Source organism: Lithobates pipiens, unplaced genomic scaffold, assembly GCF_037356315.1.
Source record: "Lithobates pipiens isolate NorthernLeopardFrog02 unplaced genomic scaffold, aLitPip1_a1.2 Scaffold_28, whole genome shotgun sequence".
Lineage (NCBI taxonomy): Eukaryota > Metazoa > Chordata > Amphibia > Anura > Ranidae > Lithobates > Lithobates pipiens.
Genome location: NW_027507789.1, coordinates 164,554,290 through 164,569,951, shown reverse-complemented (window position 1 = coordinate 164,569,951; position 15,662 = coordinate 164,554,290). Strand labels below are relative to the sequence as shown.

Below are 15,662 nucleotides of genomic sequence, written 5' to 3'. Positions count from 1 at the left end.
AACCGGAGCCGCTCTCCCCCGGAGACAGGTATGCTGAACAACACCCACCATAGTGTAACACCCTTCTTTCCAGGTGCCCTAAAAACATCATGGGGTATGCATACCAGTATCTATATTTTTTGTTATTTTCTGCTAAAAGTAGAAAATCCTTAGAAAAAAATATACTTCAGACCATTACTACTGAAAAGGAATCGCTTCATCCTGATTGAGCCACCACCTCTCAGGTGAGCACTCCAGACCATTACTACCCTAAAGGAGTTGCTTTATCCTGATTGAACCACCACCTCTCAGATGAGCACTCCAGACCACTACTACCGAAAAGGAGTCGCTTCATCCTGATTGAATCACCACCTCTCAGGTGAGCACTCCAGACCACTACTTCTGAAAAGGAGTCACTTTATCCTGATTGAACCACCACCTCTCAGGTGAGCACTCCAGACCATTACTAGCGAAAAGGAGTCGCTTTATCCTGATTGAACCACCATCTCTCAGGTGAGCACTCCAGAGCATTACTCCAGAAAAGGAAGCGCTGAGCGATCAGCAGTGTTTGATCGATTGGTTCTCAGTGTAGAGGCGCCGAGGGGCAGATACAACATCCACCTAGGTAAGTATGGTACTGAAAAAAACACCCAGCATACAGGACAAGAGAAGTGGTACTGTGGAGAGTCCATGCATACAGAATAAGAACAGATACTGAGAATTATGGCCAGTATACCCAGTCACTAAAATGACCATAGTATTGTTTAATTAAATATAAAATCTATCAGTTTCCAAGCCTGAAATGTGGCGGCCGGTATGAGGTGTGTGATGTCACAGTGAGCTGCAAATCGGTTCAAACCGGACTTCAGTTGTTTGAAAACATTACTGTATTGGGAGCTGACCGAATCACATTGTCAGACTGTGTCTCCTGCGATTATCAGTGTTTTTTATTAAAATATTTTGCTATCGTACTATTATTGTATATATTGCTATTATTATTATCTCTATTAAACATTTTTATTTTTTTCAGGTACACCGGCATCAGTCACCACCACCATGCCATCATGACGTCGGTCCCGCGGAAGGCGATCCCGTCAGGAAGGCGGAGAGGCTCAAATTGCTCACAGAACAACTTCGGAGGAGACAGGAGGAGGCAGAAAACCAGAGCCGCTCTCCCCCGGAGACAGGTATGCTGAACAACACCCACCATAGTGTAACACCCTTCTTTCCAGGTGCCCTGAAAACATCATGGGGTATGCATACCAGTATCTATATTTTTTGTTATTTTCTGCTAAAAGTAGAAAATGCTTAGAAAAAAATATACTTCAGACCATTACTACTGAAAAGGAGTCACTTCATCCTGATTGAGCCACCACCTCTCAGGTAAGCACTCCAGACCATTACTACCGTAAAGGAGTTGCTTTATCCTGATTGAACCACCACCTCTCAGGTGAGCACTCCAGACCATTACTACCAAAATGGAGTCTCTTCATTCTGATTGAACCACCACCTCTCAGATGAGCACTCCAGAGCATTACTACCGAAATGGAGTCGCTTCATCCTGATTGAACCACCACCTCTCAGGTGAGCACTCCAGACATTACTACCGAAAAGGAGTCGCTTTATCCTTATTGAACCACCACCTCTCAGGTGAGCACTCCAGACCATTACTACCCAAATGGAGTCGCTTTATCCTGATTGAACCACCATCTCTCAGGTGAGCACTGCAGATCATTACTACTGTAAAGGAGTTGCTTTATCCTGATTGAACCACCAACCACAAATCCCAAGCACGACACTACCTGCCTGGAGTTTGCATGTTCTCCCTGTGCCTGCGTGGGTTTCCTCCGGGTACTCTGGTTTCCTCCCACAATCCAAAGACATGCAGGTAGGTTAATTGGCTTCTGTCCTAAATTGGCCCTGGTGTATGAATGGGGACCTTGGATTGTGGGCTCCTTGAGGGTAGGGACCGATGTGAGTGTGCAATGTACAGGGATAGGGACAATTTTAGTCACTCACTCAGGTTGAACTGGATGGACTGGTGTCTTTATTCAACCTTACTAACTATGTAACTATGTAATATATATATATATATATATATATATATATATATATATATATATATATACACATATTTGTATAAATTACCATTTTTTTGGATTTACAGTATCACCTAGACTACTGCTCCATGTACACGGATGAGACCATTTGTTCCAAGGATCGAGAATGCTCCTGGTGTCAGACGAGCTGCCAGACCCCTCAGCCTAACAAAATTGTATGATACCAGTTTTTTTCTTCCTTATGGTCTTTCACTTGTTTTGTTATTATTTGGTCACCTAATGCCATGTTGTGAATTCTAGTGGTGGCATAATATATATGAGGCAAGTTGTATGATCTTCTGGAATTTTTGTTTGGACCAATGGATTACTTTCAATACGTATTTATTAGGTTAAATAAAAAAGGAAGTTGGGTAGCTCAGAAATGTTGGATCTATTAAAGCGAAAGTAAACCCAGTTTCAAAAAATGGTTAAAGAGGAAGTAAACCCTGATGGGTTTACTTCCTCTTTGTCTCCCTGCAAAGGTAAAGCATAATGGGCTACTATTCATCGCATAGTAGCCCATTATGTGTCAATTACCTGACACAGGAGCCAGCGAAGTCACCGCTGTCCCCTGTAGTCCGTGTAGGTTTAGGAGATATTTCTTGGACCTACAGGTAAGCCTTAATCTAGGCTTACCTGTGGGTCAAAGTGGTTTGTAAGGGTTTACAACCACTTTAAATTTCTGGCATATGCTGGGAATGTAACTGTCACATTGATTGTGCTCTCAACCAAACTGTCAAACCATCCAATGGCTGGTGTCATAACTGATCACTTGTGCAGCATCATGGCAGCTGAAGATTAAATAGAGGCCAAGATGGCAGCTTCCTTGGCTGAAAATGATAGGAGGGTTTATTTCCACTTTAAGGGCTCGTTCACGCCATAAGTGTGTGAAAACTGATGGGAGAACTGTGCATTTTTCACTTGCAGAGACATCAGTTTACATCAGTTTTTATGCATGTTAACACCAGTTTTCGATGTGCGTGTTATGTGCCCTATTCACACCAATGTTGATGTCATGTCGGTTCTTTTCCCCTGCAGAAAACTGCATACACATTGCAGAAAAAATCCACACTGTGTGGTGTGAACAGGGCACAATGAAAACCATTGTTTTGGTTTTTGTTGTGCCCTTGCAGAACGCATGCAGAAATGCTGTCTTTGTACCATGGTGTGAATGAGGCCTAAGTGCAAGTTTAAATAATGTAGAGTACTGAGTTTATTTTTTAATTTGATGCTGACATTTGTCTGCTTTAATCAAAACTTAGTCAAGTGAGCAATGATCAATTAAACGTTTCAGTTGCCTCAATCAGTGGAGGCCAGTGTGGAATAAAGGAATCCTAGATTGGATTTTGGATTACATCTTGATGCAAGTGTAGTGGTTGTATGAACCTTACTATATTTATCTTTGCCCTAATCTGTGTCTGTTTTTTTGGCAGTGCCCAGACAAGAGCTGCCTAGGTCTGGCGAGACTCCTCTCTGATTGTCAATCATGTCTGGTGTTCAGCTCCAACCTTACCACCTTCTCCCATGTCCCACGCTCCTTTGGCTGGTGTGTGCAGAATGAAACCTGTATGCCAGTTTCAGGTACTGTCTTTTCTTGTGTAGGATTTCCTGTGTTGCTGTCTGTTTTTAATTGTACCTAACTTTTTTTTTTCAAACTGTCGTGTAGGTCAGATTTCAGGCACGTATGGTTGGTGGGGCACCCATAACACCTTCATCACTTCTCTGGATGATTCCCGAGTCAACAACTTCTTGCCTGGACTTCACCTAATCACCTATCAGCAGCCACACAACGAGTCTCAGCCTGACCGGGTAACAGCAATGATCTCATAGCTCTATGATGTGTGGTGATTTGTGGTGCGTGCAGGAAAAATGTATAATCTGCAATTAAATCGTGGAATTGCGGATTGGCCCACGACCATCTCTATGCTCCTGGGAGGGCTGAAGTGATGTCACTTCCAACGCTGGTGGATTTAAAGCAGAGACCAATGTTTTTTTTCTTTTTTTTGCTCTCATGCTTTCCAGGGTAGAGGAGATATCTGGGGTCTTATTGACTTGTAATGCCTTATGCATATTACAAGGGATGTTTACATTTCTTCTAATAGTAATAAAAGTAATAAAGAAAAAAAATGTAAGAGAGTGTAAAAATATAAAATGAGAATAACATAAATAAAAATAATGAAAACATTTTATTAAAGCACCCCTGTCCCCTCGTGCTTGCAGGCAGAAGAAAATGCATACGTAGGTCTTGCCCGCAGGTGTAAACGACGTTCAGACCATGCATGTAAGGTATTGCTTTGAACAGTAGAGCAAGAGCAATAGCGTCGCCTATGGAGAGTTTTAAGTACCGTAGTTTTGTGCCATTCCACGAATGTGCACAATTCCAAAGCGTGGCATGTTTGGTATCTATTCAGTTGGTGTAACATCATCTTTTATATTTTACTAAAATTGGCTTATCTAAGCATTAAAGGGGTTGTAAACCCTTTGTGTTTTTTTACCCTAATGCATCCTATGCATTAAGGTGGAAAAACACCTGGCAGTGACCGGCCCCCCAGCCCCCCATTTTACTTACCTGGGCCCTGTATTTCTGTCGGCAGAGACGCGTTCTCCCTCTCTCCATGGGGTCCCTGCTCTTGTTTGGATAGAAGTGCAGCCATTGGCTCCTGCTGCTGTGAATCAAATCCAGTGACGTGGATTTGCTAGAAAATTACTTAGAACACCCAAACATTTTTATATATATATATATATATACATATATATATATATATATATATATATATATATATATATATATATATATATAGATAGATAGATAGATAGATAGATAGATAGATAGATAGATAGATAGATAGATAGATAGATATATATATATATATATATATATACAGTGCCTTGCGAAAGTATTCGGCCCCCTTGAACTTTTCAACCTTTTGCCACATTTCAGGCTTCAAACATAAAGATATAAAATTGAAATTTTTTGTGAAGAATCAACAACAAGTGGGACACAATTGTGAAGTGGAACAAAATCTATTGGATTTTTTTAACTTTTTTAACTAATAAAAAAAATGAAAAGTGGGGCGTGCAAAATTATTCGGCCCCCTTGCATTAATACTTTGTAGAGCCACCTTTTGCTGCGATTATAGCTGCAAGTCGCTTGGGGTATGTCTCTATCAGTTTTGCACATTGAGAGACTGAAATTCTTGGACATTCTTCCTTGCAAAACAGCTCGAGCTCAGTGAGGTTGGATGGAGAGCATTTGTGAACAGCAGTTTTCAGCTCTTTCCACAGATTCTCGATTGGATTCAGGTCTGGACTTTGACTTGGCAATTCTTTTTTTTTTTTTTTACCACTCAGTGAAATCAATTAATAGCCATGGGACCCACCTCAGCTTTCAGCTCAGTGTCCCTTCCATGCAGTCACATCATTGTGGCAGTTTTTTTTTTTTTGTTGTTGTTGTTATTGTTGATATTGTTACCAAGCTTAACCACTTAATAACCGGCCTATAGCCGATTAACGGCTATAGGTCGGTTTGCTATCTCTAAGAGGCCGTTAATTAACGGCCTCCCGGAGAATCGTTCGTGCGCGCCCCCCTGGGGCGCGCACGCCGGAACATCCGTGCTCGCCGAGTTCACGGGACCCGGCGCAACACGGATCGCGGTAAAGGACCAATGTCAGCGGTCCTTTACCACGTGATCGCTCCGTCCAATGACGGAGCGATCACAAATGTAAACAATTCGGCTTGCCGGGTCAAGCTAAGGTCATCAGTCTCCTCTCCTCACACCGATGCAGCGTGAGAGGAGAGGAGAACATCCCAGTGAAAATAAAAGATAACCGTGAGTGCCCAGCAGTGCCCAGCAGTGCCCAAATAGTGCCACAACAGTGCCAGAACAGTGCCAGACCAGTGACAGACCAGTGCCATCTATCACCTGTGCCACATCTGTGCCACCTGTGCGACCTGTGCCACCTTTGCCACCTCTGTGCCACCTCTGTGCCACCTCTGTGCCACCTCTGTGCCAGCAGAGCCACCCCAGTGCCACCCCAGTGCATACCAGTGCATACCAGTGCCACTACAGTGCATACCAGTGCCATACCAGTGCCACACCAGTGCCACCTGTGCCCATCAGTGCCACCTGTGCCCATCAGTGCCACCTGTGCCCATCAGTGCCATCTGTGCCCATCAGTGCTCATCTGCGCCACTGCAGTGCCACATCAGTGCCGTCTGTGCCCACCAGTGCCGCCTGTGCCCACCAGTGCCGCCTGTGCCCACCAGTGCCGCCTGTGCCCACCAGTGCCATCTGTGTGCTAATCAGTGCCACCAGAGCCACACCAGTGTCACCAAAGTCACTATAGTGCCCATCAGTGCCACCTGTGCCCATCAGTGCCACCTGCGCCCATCAGTGCCACCTGCGCCCATCAGTGCCACCTGTGCCACTGCAGTGCCCCATCAGTGCCGCCTGTGTCCATCAGTGCCGCCTGTGTCCATCAGTGGCGCCTGTGTCCATCAGTGCCCACCTGTGCCCATCAGTGCCCACCTGGGTGTTAGCTTTCCAAAATGGGGTCACTTTGTGGGCGTTTCTATTGTCCTGGTGCTCCAGGGCCTTCATAAGTGTAATAGGTGGTTGAGGTATTAGATGTGTAATTTATGCTCCTAGAACGCCTGAAGTTGCTACTTCAATGTTGGACTTGTGTATGTGGCCAGGCTGTGTAAAAGTCTAACACATGTGGTATCACCGTACTCAGGAGGAGCAGCAGAATGTATTTTGGGGTTTCATTTGTGGAATGTATATGCCGTGTGAGAGAAATAGCCTGGTAAAATGACAATTTGGTGTGAAAAAAAATTAAAATAAAAAAAATCTTTATTTTGCAAAGAATTGTGGGAAAAAATTACAACTTCAAAAAACTAACCGTGCCACGTACTAAATACCTTGGAATGTCTACTTTCCAAAAAGGGGTCATTTGGGGGGTTTTTGTACATTACTGGCTTGTTAGGGTCTCCAGAAATGAGATAGACTGTCAGTACATCAGCTGTGATCAAATTGATACATTTTCAGTGATTGGCACCATAGCTTGTAGACCCTATAACTTTCACGCAGAATAAATAATATCCACTAATTTGGGTTATTTTTACTAAAGACATTTAGCAGTATACATTTTTGGCCAAATTTATGAAGAAAAATTACTTATTTGCAAAAAATTTTAATAGAAATGAAGAAAAATGCTTTTTTTTACAAAATTTTCGGTATTTTTTCATTAATAGCACAAAAAATAAAAAACGCAGAGGTGATCAAATACCACCAAAAGAAAGCTCTATTTGTGGGAAAAAAAGGACGAAAATTTCAGATGGGTACAGTGTTGCATGACCGAGTAATTGTCATTCAAATTGTGAGAGCACTGAAAGCTGAAAATTGGTCTGGTTATTAAGGGTGTTTAAGTGCCCAGTGGTCAAGTGGTTAATACTTTGCTTATTTACCATACCGTCCCTCACCGTCTAACACTCCCATCTTACCCCCCCCCCCCCTTACCTCACCCCCCCATTCCTCCTGCCTATCTGTGGACCACCTTTTCCTGCTTTTTCTAATTGTACTTTATTTATATCTTTTTTGTACCTTGTTTAAACCTTATTTGTACCTTATTTGTATCTTATTTGTACCCATTTGGGGCCTTATCTCCTCAACCCCTCTGAGATGAGCCATTTCTTCCTAAATTCTTGCCAGCACTTCCACTTCTCCCTAATTAGTGTGTTGCTCCTCTCTTCCAAACTACCTCTCAAACACTCCATCTTATAGGTCTCTTCTACCGTATCCACCCATTCCCACATTGACGGCGCCTCCTTCTCTTGCCATTTTTTCGGTATTAATTTTTTTCCTGCGTTCAACAGATGAGGGACCACCGATTCCTTATATTGTCTGAGCCCAATTCTTGTCCCGTGAAATAGCACTACCCAAGGATCAGCACTCACAACCTTATTTGTAATCTCTTTGATATATGCTAGGATTTGGTTCCAGTACTGTTTTATTTTTGGACAGCCCCACCACAGATGTGTCATCGTTCCCAACTCCCTGCATCCCCGCCAACATTCCCTAGCACTATCCACCTGAAATTAGCTTTTCTTTTCTGGCGTATAGTACCATCTCGTCAAACATTTATAACTCATTTCCGCCGTTTTAGCGTCAACCGCCGAACCGTGAACTAATTTAAATATTTTTCTTAATATTACATTATCCAATTGTGTCCCCAGTTCCCTCTCCCATTTTTTGATGTACGCAGGTACCCCCAGCTCTACTCCCTCCAGCAGCATTCCATACCATCTCGAAACAGTTTTCTTTGACGTCTTTAATATACATAGCTGTTCCAAGGAAGTTAATTCTTCCGCTGTTCGAATCCGTGGAGGCAGCTTTTTTATAAAACTGGAGAGCTGCGCGTACCTCCATCCATCTATTGCCCTCATCCCTTTTTTTTGTGCCAACTCGTGATATGGTGCTATTCCCTCCCTTTTCATTACGTCTTTTAATTGTACCTCCTCCTTAATCCAATTCCCTCCAATCTCCTGACACCCAGGTAGAAAGTAATTGTTGTTTTTTAATGCTATAAGTGGTGAATTGTATTTCCCATTAAATTGTCTATATATCTTATCCCATATCCGCAAAGTGTTTCGTGAAATATTATTCCCTTCTAAAAATACATTCCTCTCGTGTGGGGGATTCCAAATTTGCTTCTCCAGTTGTGCTCTGCATATTCCGTGTTCCAGTCTAACCCATCTTTTCTCTGTGTTGTCCCTTTTACTCCATTCACTCACTCTAGACAGCACAACTGCTTCATAGTAAGTCTGTACGTCTGGAATTGCTACTCCACCCCTATTCTTTGGTTGTCGTAATGTAGCGAAAGCCACCCTAGCTTTTTTATTTTTCCACACAAATTTCATTAGGATAGTTTTTAATTTTGACAAATAAACATTGGACAATGGTATTGGGAGCATCTGAAACCTGTATAAGATCTTGGGGAATATTATCATCTTTAATGAGTTTATTCTCCCCAGCCAGGATAGTGGTCTATAACTACACCTTTTGCATTCTGTCTGTATCTCGTCCAATAGCGGGATGTAGTTGCTAAGGAACGGTATATATGGGGAGATAAATCAAGTAAGTTTCTAGCTAGAATGTTAAAAAAGAAAAAAGGGAAAAATTTTATTGGGAAAATTCAGAATAAAAATGGTAACATGATGTTCACTACCAAGGATATAGCGGAAACTTTCAGATTATATTTCGAGGGGATATTTACAGATAGAAATCAGGGAGTAAAAACCGGGGAAAAAGAGAAGAAGATCAGGGAATTCTTAGGGAAAATCACACTGCCTAAAATTAGCCCCATTGAGAGGGAGATGCTTGAAAGGCCAGTATCGGAAGAAGAAATAGTTAGAGCGCTTCTAAAATCAGCCCCAGGAAAATCCCCGGGACCAGACGGTTTCACAACATTTTATTACAAAACATTTAGAGAGGCCCTGGTTCCCAAACTTTGCAGTTATATGAACGGTCTAGGAGAAGAGTATAGAATGAGCAAAGAAGATTTAACGGCAACAATTACATTAATCCAGAAAGAGGGTAAAGATCCAGCACAGTGTACCAGCTATAGGCCGATATCGCTGTTAAATGCAGATACAAAACTATACGCTAAAGTATTAGCAGAGCGAATGAGGGATTTAATGACAACACTGGTCCACCCAGACCAGACGGAGATAATGAATATTAATATCAACAAGCGAGAGGCGCAAAGTATGCAACGGGAATGGAAATTCCCGTGGAGGAGTGAACTTAAATATCTCGGTATAAAGCTGTCAAAAACAGAGACTTGGCAATTCTAACACCTGGATACGTTTATTTGTGAACCATTCGTTTGTAGATTTTGCTGTATGTTTGGGATCATTGTCTTGTTGGTCCCAGTTTCAGGTCTTTTGCAGACTCCAACAGGTTTTCATCCAGAATGGTCCTGTATTTGGCTGCATCCATCTTCCCCTCAATTTCAACCATCTTCCCTGTCCCTGCTGAAGAAAAGCTGGCCCAAACCATGATGCTGCCACCACCATGTTTGACAGTGGGGATGGTGTGTTGAGGGTGATGAGCTGTGTTGGTTTTACGCCAAACATATCGTTTTGCATTGTGGGCAAAAAGTTCAATTTTGGTTTCATCTGACCAGAGCACCTTCTTCCACATGTTTGGTGTGTCTCCCAGGTGGCTTGTGGCAAACTTTAGACAAGACTTTTTATGGATATCTTTGAGAAATGGCTTTCTTCTTGACACTCTTCCATAAATGCCAGATTTGTGCAGTGTACGACTGATTGTTGTCCTATGGACAGACTCTCCCACCTCAGCTGTAGTTCTCTGCAGTTCATCCAGAGTGATCATGGGCCTCTTGGCTGCATCTCTGATCAGTCTTCTCCTTGTCTGAGCTGAAAGTTTAGAGGGACGGCCAGGTCTTGTTAGATTTGCAGTGGTCTGATACTCCTTCCATTTCAAAATGATCGCTTGCACAGTGCTCCTTGGGATGTTTAAAGCTTGGGAAATCTTTTTGTATCCAAATCTGGCTTTAAACTTCTCCACAACAGTATTACGGACCTGCCTGGTGTGTTCCTTGGTCTTCATGATGCTCTCTGCGCTTTCAACAGAACCCTGAGACTATCACAGAGCAGGTGCATTTATACAGAGACTTGATTACACATTAAGAGATCCTCGCTGAACTTCTGGAGTGAGTTTGCTGCACTGAAAGTAAAGGGGCCGAATAATTTTGCAGGCACCACTTTTCAGTTTTTTATTTGCTAAAAAAGTTTAAAATATCCAATAGATTTTGTTCCACTTCACAATTGTGTCCCACTTGTTGGTGATTCTTCACAAAAAATTAAAATTTTATATCTTTATGTTTGAAGCCTGAAATGTGGCAAAAGGTTGAAAAGTTCAAGGGGGCCGAATACTTTCGCAAGGCACTGTATATAGATATATATATTTAACCACTTGAGGACCGCCGTATTGCCATTGTACGTCAGCACAATGGCACAGGCAGGCACAATCACGTACATCTACGTGATTGCCTTCCAGCGGGTGGGGGGTCCGATCGGACCCCCTCCCGCTGGTTACGGCGGTCCGATTCGGTCCAGGAGCGCTCCGTGATGAGGGGATGGCCGTTGGTTTTCGGCCACCCCCTCTGGATCGCTCCTGGCCAATGAGAAGCTTCTCCCCTGTGTATTGTTTACACAGGAAGGAGGAAGTGATGTCATTCTCCTCGGGGCGGTCTTTTTGACCGGACTACGAGGAGAAGAGTAAAAGTAAGTCTGCACGAACACTACACTGACATGTAGGTACACACAGGCACACAAACCCCCCCCGATCCCCCCCCCGATCGCCCCCCGATCCCCGCCCCCCCTCCCCCCCCCAGTCACAGTGTCACTGATTGCATTGATCATTTCTTTACTGATCAATGCATTCAGTGTCAGTTGTGACAGTAAAAACTGTCAGGACAGTTAGTGTTAGGTCCAGGGTAGCCCCCTATCACCCCCCAATAAAGATTTAACCCCCTGATTGCCCCTAGAGTTAACCCTTTCACCCCCTTTTGCCAGTGTCACTAAGCGATCATTTTTCTGATCGCTGCATGTGTCGCTAGTGTCGCTAGGTAGCTAGTTATTTTTTTAGGTTCACCGCCAGGTTTTTATATCGCTAGGTACCCCGATATACTACCCAATAATGTTTTTAACCCCCTGATTGCCGCTAGTTAACCCTTTCACCCCCTTTTGCCAGTGTCACTAAGCGATCGTTTTTCTGATCGCTGCATTAGTGTCGCTACAGTCGCTAGGTAGCTAGTTATTTTTTTAGGTTCACCGCCAGGTTTTTATAGTGCTAGGTACCCCGATATACTACCCAATAATGTTTTTAACCCCCTGATTGCCGCTAGTTAACCCTTTCACCCCCTTTTGCCAGTGTCACTAAGCGATCATTTTTCTGATCGCTGCATGTGTCGCTAGGTAGCTAGTTATTTTTTTAGGTTCACCGCCAGGTTTTTATATCGCTAGGTACCCCGATATACTACCCAATAATGTTTTTAACCCCCTGATTGCCGCTAGTTAACCCTTTCACCCCCTTTTGCCAGTGTCACTAAGCGATCGTTTTTCTGATCGCTGCATTAGTGTCGCTACAGTCGCTAGGTAGCTAGTTATTTTTTTAGGTTCACCGCCAGGTTTTTATAGTGCTAGGTACCCCGATATACTACCCAATAATGTTTTTAACCCCCTGATTGCCGCTAGTTAACCCTTTCACCCCCTTTTGCCAGTGTCACTAAGCGATCATTTTTCTGATCGCTGCATGTGTCGCTAGGTAGCTAGTTATTTTTTTAGGTTCACCGCCAGGTTTTTATATCGCTAGGTACCCCGATATACTACCCAATAATGTTTTTAACCCCCTGATTGCCGCTAGTTAACCCTTTCACCCCCTTTTGCCAGTGTCACTAAGCGATCGTTTTTCTGATCGCTGCATTAGTGTCGCTACAGTCGCTAGGTAGCTAGTTATTTTTTTAGGTTCACCGCCAGGTTTTTATAGCGCTAGGTACCCCGATATACTACCCAATAATGGTTTTAACCCCCTGATTTCCGCTAGTTAACCCTTTCACCCCCTTTTGCCAGTGTCACTAAGCGATAATTTTTCTGAACGCTGCATCAGTGTCGCTAGTGTCGCTAGGTAGCTAGTTAACTAGGCTCCCAAAAAGTCCCCCACATGTGGTATCCCCGTACTCGGGAGAAGCAGCAGAATTTATTTTGGGGTGTAATTTGACTTCTGCCCATAGTATGTGTGAGCAATATATCATTTAGTGACAACTTTGTGCAAAAAAAAAAAGTTTGTAATATTCCCGCAACTTTTGGCAAAATATAAAATATTCCATGGACTCAACATGCCTCTCAGTAAATAGCTTGGGGTGTCTACTTTCCAAAATGGGGTCATTTGGGGGGGTTTTGTGCTATTTTGGCATTTTATGGCCTTCGAAACTGTGATAGGTAGTGAGGAGTTAAATCAAAAATTTGCACCCTTAGAAATCCTGAAGGTGGTGATTGGATTTCGGGGTGCCGTGCGCGACTAGACTCCCAAAAAGTCCCACACATGTGGTATCCCCGTACTCGGGAGAAGCAGCAGAATGTATTTTGGGGTGTCATTTCACATATAACCATGGCATGTGTGAGCAATATATCATTTAGTGACAACTTTTTGTAAAAAAAATTTTTTTTTTTTTTTTTTGTCATTATTCAATCCCTTAGGACAAAAAAAATAAATATTCAATGGGCTCAACATACCCATCAGCAATTTCCTTGGGGTGTCTACTTTCCAAAATGGGGTCATTTGGGGGGGATTTGTACTGCCCTGCCATTTTAGCACCTCAAGAAATGAGATCGGCAGTCATAAATTAAAAGCTGTGTAAATTCCAGAAAATGTACTCTAGTTTGTAGACGCTATAACTTTTGCGCAAACCAAAAAATATACGCTTATTGACATTTTTTTTACTAAAGACATGTGGCTGAATAAATTTTGCCCTCAATGTATGACTAAAATTTAGTTTATTCGATTTTTCTTATAACAAAAAGAAGAAAATATCTTTTTTTTTCAAAATTTTCGCTCTTTTTCCATTTATATCGCAAAAAAAAAAAATCGCAGAGGCAATCAAATACCATCAAAAGAAAGCTCTATTTGTGGGAAGAAAAGGACGCAAATTTCGTTTGGGTGCAATATTGCATGACCGCGCAATTACCAGTTAAAGCAGCGCAGTGCGAAATTGCAAAAAGACCTCTGGTCCTTAAGGTGTTTATTGGTCCGGAGCTGAAGTGGATATATATATATATATATATATATATATATATATATATATATATATATTCAGACACCCTAGAGAATAAAATGGCGATCGTTGCAATACTTTGTCATACTGGTCTTACAAGCACAATTTTTTTGGGGGAAAAAATACACTTTTTTGAATTAAAAATTAAGGCAACAGTAAAGTTAGCCCAATTTGTTTTGCTCCAAGTAAATTGCTACTCAACATGTCATGCTTCAAAATTGCATCCGCTCGTGGAATGGCGACAAACTTTTACCCTTAAAAATCTCCATATTCAATGTTTAAAAAATTCTACAGGTTGAATGTTTAGAGTTACAGAGGAGGTCTAGGGCTAGAATTATTTCTCTCACTCTACCGAACACGGCAATCCTTTACATGTGTGGTTTGAACACTGTTTTCATATGCGGGTGCAACTTATTTTTCTTTTTCTTATTTATTTTACTTTCTATTTTTTATTTTGACACTGTCCTTTAAAAAAATAAATACATTTGGGTCACTTTTATTCTTATTACAAGGAATGTAGACATCCCTTGTAATAGAAAAAAAAGCATGACAGGACCTCCCAAATGTACATTTACACAAAAATGCAGTAAAAAAATAAAAAAATAAAAAAATACATTTTACCTTTAAGACCATTAGGCGGAAGTGACTGTTGACATCGCTTCCGCCATCCAATGGTGTGGGGTTGAGAAAAAGAATAAGAAAAATAAAAATAAATTTAGCCCGCATATGTATGAAAGTCATGTGGTGCCTTTCCTGAGTTTTGAATGGATGTTACTCAAGACTCAGGAAGAGAAGAGTGTAGAGGTGCATGGGGTCTTGTGACATCATGACTCTGCCCACTGAGCTCCAGCAAAGAGACCCACCCACCGTTTCCAGAGTTTTGTGGGGCTCCTACTGCTGAAGGGAGTGACATTTGCAAGGTAGGGATGCATGCAGGCCCGCATGTTTGTGTGTGTGTGTGTATATATATATATATTTATTTATAATATCTATTTATTTATAATTAGTTAATGCTGTGCCATTAGTTTATACTGGGTGAGTGGTGGGTTTACATCCACTTTAACCACTTGCCGACCGCCGCACGACGATATACGTCAACAGAATGGCACGGGCAGGCATATGGGCGTACCTGTACGTCCCTGCCTTCCCGCGGGTGGGGGGCCCGATCGAGCTCCCCCCCCGGTGCCAGCGGTGGTTGGTATCCGTTCAGGAGCGATCCGGGATGAGGGGGCGGCCATTCATTCATGGCCACCCCCTCGCGATCGCTCCTGACGAATGGAAGTGAAGCATTGCATCACTTCCTCTCCTGTAATGTAAACACAGGCAGAGGAAGTGATGTAATCTCTCCTCCGTGTCGGTATTTTTCGTTCCGGCACCGAGGAGAGAGGATCGGTGAGTTGCACCAACACGACACTACACAGTAGAACATGCCAGGCACACTCACACCCCTCCTTCACCCCCCGATCACCCCCCCAATTACCCCTGCCCCCCCAGTCAGAGTGACACCAATTGCATTTTTTTTTTTTTTGCATTGGTGTCATTTGTGACTGTAATAACTGTTAGGGCAGTTAGGGTTAGCCCCCTTTAGTTCTAAGGTACCCCCCTAACCCCCCCAATAAAGGTTTAACCCTGTGATCACCCCCCGTCGGCAGTGTCACTAAGGCTGGGTTCACATTGCAGCGGTTTATGAGAACGGATGTGATTCGCACCGCACTGCAGTGCAAA

General features: G+C 42.8%; 1 long non-coding RNA gene across 1 annotated transcript; it reads left to right on the top strand.

Moving 5' to 3' along the window:
- The first annotated feature begins 1,012 nt into the window (after nucleotides 1-1,012).
- On the top strand, nucleotides 1,013-3,653 carry LOC143934914 (uncharacterized). Its single transcript, XR_013263429.1, has 3 exons — nucleotides 1,013-1,166; nucleotides 2,147-2,254; nucleotides 3,512-3,653. It is a non-coding gene; the product is annotated as an uncharacterized LOC143934914 (long non-coding RNA).
- Nucleotides 3,654-15,662: the final 12,009 nt, after the last annotated feature.